Source organism: Passer domesticus, chromosome Z (genome assembly GCF_036417665.1).
Source record: "Passer domesticus isolate bPasDom1 chromosome Z, bPasDom1.hap1, whole genome shotgun sequence".
Taxonomy (NCBI): domain Eukaryota; kingdom Metazoa; phylum Chordata; class Aves; order Passeriformes; family Passeridae; genus Passer; species Passer domesticus.
Genome location: NC_087512.1, coordinates 806,698 through 815,788, shown reverse-complemented (window position 1 = coordinate 815,788; position 9,091 = coordinate 806,698). Strand labels below are relative to the sequence as shown.

The 9,091-nt window shown below is 50.6% G+C and overlaps 1 long non-coding RNA gene across 3 annotated transcripts; it reads right to left on the bottom strand.

Annotated features, from left to right (window-relative positions):
• Window positions 1–4,547: 4,547 nt before the first annotated feature.
• Window positions 4,548–8,835, bottom strand: LOC135290093 (uncharacterized). 3 transcript variants are annotated; one of them, XR_010352804.1, is made up of 4 exons: window positions 8,529–8,835; window positions 6,686–7,014; window positions 5,587–6,005; window positions 4,548–5,162 (listed from the first exon to the last, which is right to left on the bottom strand). It is a non-coding gene; the product is annotated as an uncharacterized LOC135290093 (long non-coding RNA). The 3 variants fall into 3 exon arrangements; XR_010352803.1 differs by lacking the exon at window positions 6,686–7,014 and adding an exon at window positions 8,317–8,450 and having other exon boundaries at window positions 4,548–6,005; XR_010352802.1 differs by having other exon boundaries at window positions 4,548–6,005.
• Window positions 8,836–9,091: the final 256 nt, after the last annotated feature.

Sequence of the window (9,091 nt, the reverse complement as noted above, 5' to 3'; positions counted from 1 at the left end):
CAATCCTTTGGGACAACGCCCCGGAGCCAGGACAGGCACTCTGCAAGGCAGCTAGCTCTTCCCCGGCCGCTGGCAGGTGGAAATAGCTGTGTTTCCTACCTAAAACTGTTTGATTTTTGTTTGATCTTGTTTGATTTTAATTTCAAAGCCGTGCAGCTCTTGGGGAGCTGTCTTAGGCAAGGACAGGCTGCCCTCTGCAGGGAAATTCATCAAATTTGGGCTCTGGCTCTCCTCACCCACTGCCTGGGTTAGCCCCACAGATTGACCCCAAACCGGTGCCACCCCAGGGCCAGAACCCTGCTCTCACCTACATCCTCCAGCAGGCTTCCATTTCCAGTGCCTGTGATGCACAGATTTGCAGGCAGTCCGGGATTTGACACCAAGCTTTTCCCCCTGCTGGGGAAAACGATGGGATGACAGCTGCTGGGACAGGTGCAAGCTGCGAGGAGCAGGTGCAGGGCTGGGTGAGTGGGGCGGTGAGCGCTCCTGTCTCAGTGAAGAAAGCCAGGAGGCATTTAGCCCTGCTGAATTGCGTCTGGCAGGTTTTCTCCAGCGGAGCATTTCAGCACATCATCCCCAGGAAGGTCGGCAAAGTCGTTTAAGCCAAAGTCATTTAAGTCACTTAAGCTGGCAGCACCAGCTCTGTTGCCTGTGTGTGAGTGACTGTGCACCGCCCTTGCTTGGGTTGGCATTTTGGCAGCAGGCGTTGGAACAGAAAAGGAAATTTTTGCTGTTTCTGGAGACCCGAGCCCACACTGGCCAGGCCTCCTGGGTTGTGTCAGCGTGGCTGAAACACATAAATTCCCATCCTCAGCTTCGAGAGCATGTTCAGAGTCCCCTCTGAGAAGGGTGGCAGAAGGGATGAGCCACTGTCCTGTCCCCAGGTAGCACTGGGCTGGTAGGTGTCCCTGATAAACCAAGTGGCTTTTTAAACCACTCATCGCCTGTAACAATATTCAGAAATTTCCATTGCAAGCTACTTTTGGTCCTACAGAGAGCACACAGGGTCTCTTGGGGAGCTCAAAGGGAGAGGTCGGAGTGTTTCTGAGCAGCAGCCTGGTGCTGCAGCTGTCGGAGCTCTGCACCTCCCCAGACGCCTGGGGCAGGGATGGCAGGCAGGTGTCATTCACACGGGCCTGTCAGAAGCTGAAAAAGCACCGTGCCTGTTGTTTGGCCTCTGCAAGCACTGTGTGAAGGGAACATCCCCAGAGCAGCAGTGCAGCTGCTGCTCCCCTGAGCGTGCTCTGAGCACTGGCAGGAGCTGTGGGGCTGAGGAACAGCAGTGCACTGCCCCTCCTGAAAACACACCCTGACTGCTCTCCTGCCCGAGCCTGTGAGAACTCACTCGTGGGGAATTTGGGAGGAATTCGAGATGGACCTCTGAGTTGGTTTTGATGATGCAGTTTATTTTCCTCGTCTCCTATGCAGGCAGGAAGGGGGAGTTCAGCTCGCACCTCACTGCATGGTTCAGAAGGCCACAAGACCTCAGCTACAAGACCCTCTAAGGATTTGCTGACCAATAAAACACTTCCAACAAGGACATTTAGGTTTTTGACCTAATCCTTAAATATTTCATCTGATGGACCCATGCTACAGCGTAAGCTGTACACGCTACACACAAACCTACAGCACTGCATTCTAGGCTCCTTGTTCATCTCTGTAATTACTTTTATTTTTTTTCTATATCTTAAGCTCTAAAACTTTAAACTTTCCTCCACTTAGCTCAGTGTGTCTCTGCTTTAAATCATAAATCCACATTCTCACTTCTAGCACTAAGTTTGGGAGCCTTTTCCGAGGTCTCAGATCAAATCCTGAGTTTAACTCTGGGCTTTGGCTTACAGGCACAAGGTTTTGAGAGCTCCTGCATTTTGGATTCCAGCAGAGGGGGCTCAGGGATGGCTGTGGCGGGGCTGGGGGCTGTGACAGGCTCCAACAGGCTGTCAGTGTCCCCACAGGAGCACAGCACCACCAAATCACAGCAGAGATGCCCCCAGAACCCACCTGGGGACTGGAGGGGTGCCCGACCCCGCAGGGCACACGGCCTCAGCTGAGGGGCTGCAAAGGACAGGCAGCAGCAAATCTTCCTGGAGACACTTTGGGGAACCTCACGGGGGTAACGCTGGTCAGCAGCAGGCACGGCAGGGTGGGTTGTTCCCAATATTTACTGCCTGGTGGCTTGCTGCCTGCCTCAGACCTCAGAGCAGAGCGGGGCTCCTGCCGCTCTGTCCTGCCCCTTGTGAAATACAAAACTGTGTTTGGTGTCAGGGACACCCAGGCAGCGTGTGATCTGTGACTGTGGGAGGTGTGGAAACCGACACGGGACAGCTATAAAGACAATTCTAATAAATAACTGAGGGAATAAAGCATGGAAGAAGGCCTTGGAACCCATCCTTTGTTCACAATTAACCTTTATAAGTCTTCAGTTGATTTAGGAGCATTCCAATTAAAGCTTTAAGGATGTTGCTGTTTGACAGGAACTTTCTGCTTCTAGCTAGGCCTTAAAGAGGTTTGCAATAACAACCTTTTGAAGTATAATTTTGGAATATTGCTTATAGTAAGGATCTTTGAAACTATAGCTTTAGAATATATAAAAAAGAAACATGCTTATCTTGATGCCTTAACAAAGCAGTGAAAAGCAGCTTGAGAAAGGAAGATGAACATCAACTCAAGGATTGATAGTTTCGACCAAGGGGAGCTGGACGTCACTGGTATGAGATTTATAGTCCTTGCAATTAAAAGGTGGACCCACATCTGGAATCTGGACCTCACCATCTGGGGATGCTCCTTTCGGGGATACATCCTGAGAAAAACTAAATCACAATAGTGTATAGAATTGTGATGTAACAATTGGGAATAGAAACTGCTGAGAAAGCTTATGAGCACCCCTATAAATACCTGTAAGCCCCAACTATCGGGGTGCAGTTGGAGGGAAAACTCCCCTCACTGTACCCAGCGCTGCATTGCTCACACTTTACCATATTAATTAATAAATTGATTGCTGCCTGAATATTGGCCTCGTCAAGCTTCTCATTTATAACACCCTTCGATCCTCATGTACCTTTGGGTGTTGATTCCATTCAGCCTCAGCCCAAGGATCACCTCACTGATCCTTGCAGGGAGGAAAACAAGCTTCAGCCAGGAGGGGAAAAAGAAACAGAACATGTTAGCTAAGTAGGGCTGGATTTCTAAGAAGCTCAAGTTTCCTTGCACCCAGAAAAGAGAAAAATGCTGTTTGTGAAGCTGTCGAGAATTGGAGACTTCCTTTCACAACATGGTTGATGAAATCTTGATTGAGTTAGGTTCTCTGCAATTTAAACTACAGAAGAGCTTCTGAACAAGTGCCAAAGCTTGCCTTATAACAGAGGTTTTGTAACTGTCTCCTATCTCCCTACCTCACAACCGAGACATCTGACACTGACCCAAACCCAGCTATCTGTGCTTTCTGTGGAGTGACAAAATGCACAACTGATGTAGGGCATTTCTGTCCTTTACTCTTTGTGCAGGATGTAAAAACTCTTCATACTATACCCTCGATCAGGTATTTTCCAGCCTAAACGTTTCAGTGTTTCAGTGTCAGCCCTCTCCCACAGGAGAAGCTGGATTTTAAGGTTCAGCTAGCAGCAGGTGTCCAGTGAGAGCACACGGAGGGTGAAGTGCAGAGGAGTTCAAGCAGGACACAGAGGGAGCACCGTGGGCCAGCAGCTGCAACGCTGCTTCAGCAGAGCCCCATGGATGGCCAGCAGCCCAGCAGGAGGATGGTGACTCAAAGAGCAAAGGCCATTTCTCCTCACTGCCATGGCACTCTGCTTATCAGCTCTCTCCTCACTTTGCAGGAAATTAAGTCGTTTTGCAGTGGTGAGGATGCCATCCTTCACCAGACACAGAAAAGTCAGGGCTGACTCTACCACACTGACTAACAAGTACAGAAAATGCAATTTATGGCGTCTCGAGCCAGTGCAATTTGAGACCTGTGAAGGTTAATGGATCTCTTCTGGCAGGTTTCTCTGTTATTTCTGTCAGGTGCTGCCGCGTGGAGACAAAAGCAGAGTGTTCCCAGCAGAGCCTGAGTGCTGGGAGCCCAGGCTGAGGGCGAGGCGTCCATCAGATAAGGGCAGAAACAAATCCTCGAGTTTGCTTGGGCTGACGGGACCCATTCTTCCACTTCCAAGGCTCCTTCTGGCTCTGATCAGTCTCTGCGAGTCCATCCTCGTCCTGCAGCAAGATCGACAGCCCGTGAGGGGACAGAGACCAAAAAGCACTGCTTTCAAGGTGTCAAACCCGAGAGCAGCGCACCAGACGCAGCCGATGGGGCTGGGCTCCCGGGGGTGCCTGCGGGACGCCTCTTTCCAGATTAACTGCGGTCAGCGCGGCTTGGCGACTCGCAAACCCGCGGTGAAATGCGGTTTTAAGCCCGCAGAGGCCGGCCGAAGCTGTCGGCGGCGGCTCGGCGTGCCCGGGGCGATCAGCAGAGGGCAGCCCCGGCTCTCTGCTCGCTCGGCGCTGCGCTCCGTCGGTGCCCGGGACGCGGGTCGGCGCTGCGGGGCTGCGGGACGGCAAGGATGGGCTGCGGAACACAAAACTGCGCTCGGTGTCACAGGCAGCGTGTGATCTGTGACTGTGGGAGGTGTGGAAACCGACACGGGACAGCTATAAAGACAATTCTAATAAATAACTGAGGAGGTAAAGCATGGAAGAAGGCCTTGGAACCCGTCCTTTGTTCGCAATTAACCTTTATAAGTCTTCAGCTGATTTAGGAGCATTTGAATTAAAGCTTTAAGGATGTTGCTGTTTGACAGGAACTTTCTGCTTGTAGATAAGCCTTAAAGACTTCTGCAATAACCTTTTGAAGTATAATTTTGGAATATTGCTTGTAGTAAGGATCTTTGAAACTATAGCTTTAGAATATATAAAAAGGAAAGATGCTTATCTTGATGCCTTAACAAAGCAGTGAAAAGCAGCTTGAGAAAGGAAGATGAACATCAACTCCAGGATTGATAGTTTTGACCAAGGGAAGCTGGACATCACTGGTATGAGATTGATAGTCCTTGCAATTAAAAGGTGAACCCATCTGGACTCTGAGCCTCACCAGCTGGGAGAATTCTTTCGGAAGCTGGACCCCACCATACGGGGATACTCCTTTCTGAGATACATCCTGAGAAAAACTAAATCACAATAGTGTAGAGAATTGTGACGTAAAAATTGGGAATAGGAACTGCTGAGAAAGCTTATGAGTAGCCCTATAAATACCTGTAAGCCTCAACTATCAGGGTATAGTGTATAGAATTGTGATGTAAAAATTTGGAATAGAAACTGCTGAGAAAGCTTATGAGCACCCCTATAAATACCTGTAAGCCCCAACTATCGGCATGCAGTTGGAGGGAAAACTTCCCCCACTGTACCCAGCACTGTATTGCTCATACTTTACCACAGTAATTAATAAATTGATTGCTGCCTGAATATTGGCCTTGTCAAGGTTCTCATTTATAACACGCGTCCTGCTGTGCCCCACCAGCCGAGACGGAGCACAGGCTGCAGATCGCAAGAAGAGAAACTAAAACATAAATTAAAAAGCAGCAAAAGACACACCTGGTTAACCTACAGTGAGAGCCACTGACAAAGGGATTTGTCTCTCAGCACCACTGTGGGCTGTTCCCATGTGAGCTGGTCTCAGGGCCTGGCACTTCTGCACACACCGGAGCCCAAAAAGGCTAAATGAGAAACTTTACACAGAACTGCTTTAAGACAGAATGAAATTACCAGTCAGAAACTGAATGCAAAGAGTGGAAACGGTGTAAACGTACTTAGCTCTGTTGTTGCTGTAAAGAAGTAAAAAGGGCAAGGGTGATGGACAGCAGTAATATCTTTCAGTGGAATTGGTGTAATAAAAGACATTATTTTTCTTCACAAACCTTGCCTTGGGGCAGCCATCATCTTTGCTGCCTCGTTCCTGCTTCAGCCTCATGTAAATGTGAAGAGTCAGTGCGGTCATCTCCTCTGTATCAGGCCTGTCAGAGTGAACAATCAGCATTGCTTTTAACAGAAATAAAGAACAGAAGGCCAAGAAGCCTTACTGTGAATCAAACCACTCAGTTTTCATCAAGCCACAGAAACCTTCTGAGGGATGGCTTGTTCTGCTAGTCCATACTGCAAAACCTTCAGATTGGAGCCAGATAAAAGCCAGTACCACTGCTTAAATAATTGTTTGTTCTGTATTAACTGGGCACACAGAGCTACATTATCAGTGAGTTCATGGGAGTGACAGGGCAGCACCACAGAAGGAATGAAAGGACAGATCTAGGCAACTACAACAGAGATTATTTTAGTTTAGTTATTTGCATCAAGGATCAGTGACAGGAAAAACGAGAACACAGGGTCCAGTGCTGGTAACAATACTTTAAATAAGATACTTGAAAAACTGAAAATATTACAGAAAAGAGAGTCAAAACTATCTCAAGGATGGGGAACAGAAATCTTCTGTGTACTTTATCAGCCATTGAGTGGTTAAAACCACTATGGTTTATCACAAGAAAAATTGAGAAACAAAAAGGAATTCCCTTCAGCAAAGAGACAAAAAGCAAGCAGAAGATACCAGAAGCTTAGGAAGACGAAAAAGAGAAATGGAATACAGTTTTAGGATGGTGAAAGTGCCTTAAGAAACCACCTTGGTGTGGTTTAGAAGAACTACCTTCAAACAGCGATGATTTCTGGGAGATGCAGTTTCAATTTAGCACAAACCCCTGTCTCCCTCTGGAAAGGAGCCCCAGCAGAACAAAACGGCCTGTGCACGCAGAAACGTGACCATGAAAGAGCCATCTGCCGCATTAGAAATTCCTGAATGGATTCAGAGCCGTGACTCTGGAGGCCGCTCCAGCCCCGCCGGGAGGGGCGGCAGCTCCGTGCCTGTGCTGCCTGGATTCAGGGAGCCCAGGAGCTCCTCTTGGCCACAGCGGAGCGGCGACATTCCCTGCGCCAGGGCAAACTTCCGAGTGAGCACCAAATACGGTGACAAAGGCCCTGCGGAGGAAGGAGAGCGGCTGCTGCTCCGGTTCTGCAGCACCGGCAGGGCACGGAGACTCACTGGGAGAGACACAATTCACACGCCTGTACTTTCCCTCGTTAAATCTGGAGCTGGGAAGGGGCTGGAGCCCCAGGAGAGGCTGAGGGAGCTGGGAAGGGGCTGAGCCTGGAGCAAAGGAGGCTCAGGGGGGACCTTGTGGCTCTGCACAGCTCCTGCCAGGAGGGGACAGCCGGGGGGTCGGGCTGTGCTCCAGGGAACAGGGACAGGAGGAGAGGGAACAGCCAGGGTAGGCTCAGGGTGGGCACAGCAGGAATTTCCCCATGGAAAGGGCTGTCCAGCCCTGGCACAGCTGCCCAGGGCAGTGGTGAGTCCCCATCCCTTGAGCCAGGTGGATGTGGCACTTGGGGACACACATGGTGGCCCTGGCGGTGCTGGGGGATGGTTGGGCTTGAGGGTGTGAGGGCTTTTCTAGCCCCAGTAGTTCCCTGGTTCCATGGCCCTGCTGGGGCACGGGGCACGGCCAGGCCTCCTCTGCACAGTGACCTGTCTCGGAAAAGGCCCGGAGCCTGGATTTGGGAATGAACCAAAGCGGTGCCATGCAGGCAGGCAGCGGGTGCCCCCAGGAAATGACAGCTCTCCCTGCCACACAAACCCGCTGCTGGGAGCTGGGCCCCGGGGCAGTGATTTATGCACTTTGGGTACCAAGCCAGGCCTTTTTAAATGCCTCCAATTTGGGCTATTTTTAGCCGGGCACAAAGGCATGACCTTGCAGGTTATTTTCACAATCTCTTTTGTTTATAGGTGCATTATTCAGAAATGTTTGACACCCGCCACAGTCATGCTGACGGGGAGGGGAGGGGGAGAGCAGCTGAATGTGCTCCTCATGACAGGCCTCAAAATCATAATTAGGAGAGGGGGTTTTGATTAAGTAGCTTTACGTATCTGATACTGTTACTATAGTGACTCTGCTTCTTTTAACTGCACCGTGCTCCTTCATACATCAAACTATTTAAATCGTGTTCGTGCCAGTGGCAGAGAATTAAAATTCTTACTTAATAAAAGTTATTGTTAAAGTAACATTTTCTCTTTTTAACTGAAAGTGGGGAGCACGAGATGGGACCTTGGGCAGGAATTGTGGGCAGGCCCTGGAACCCTGGCAGTGTCCAAAGACAGCTTGGAGCAGCCTGGGACAGTGGAAGGTGTCCCTGCCCATGGATGAGATTTAGGGTCCTTTCCAACCCAAACCATTCCAGGATTCTGTGATTAACAGTCTCAAGATCTACAGCACTGGAAAATACCTGAGTTTGGGCTGGAGAGGAGGCAGACGAGGCTGGGATGGGCTGAGCTGTCATGTTTCATATCCCTGTACTTTCCCTCTCTAAACTCTGTGGAGGCTGAGCTGGGATGGGTATCACTTCCACTGATTTGAGACCTTTGTGAGGACAAGCAGCCAAGTGTTATAGTGAAAAGTGATGGTTTTGCTCTTTTCTTCTGCAATTCCAGTGCTGACCTGCACTATTAGCTGCCTCGGTGACTCCTGCCGAGCCTTCTGTTTGAGTCCAAGGCTGTCCCAGCCCTGCTGGCTCCGTGAGGCAGCAGACCAGGCAGGGCGTACCCCAGCACTGTGGCCCTGCATGTTTTGAGGAGCCCTATTCCATGCAGGGCATCCAGCACGGTGGCCACTGGGAGCAGCTTCCACATTGCCACAAGGAGCTCTGCGTGGAGTGACCCCATTTCCCTGCCTCCGCTCTCTGCTCCTTCCTCCTGCTTTGCTTTTCCCCCTCAGCCTTTCCTCACAGCCCTGTGCCCTCATGGACCCCAGCTCCTCACAGCCCTGTGCCCTCACGGACCCCAGCTCCTCACAGCCCTGTGCCCTCACAGACCCAGATTCCTCACAGCCCCATTCCGCTCCTCACAGCCCTGTCCCCTCACAGCCCCACACTCCTCACAACCCCATCCCCTCATGGACCCAGGCTCCTCATGGACCCAGCTCCTCACAGCCCTGTGCCCTCATGGACCCCATCCCCTAATGGACCCAGGTTCCTTATGGACCCCAGCTCCTCACAGCCCCAT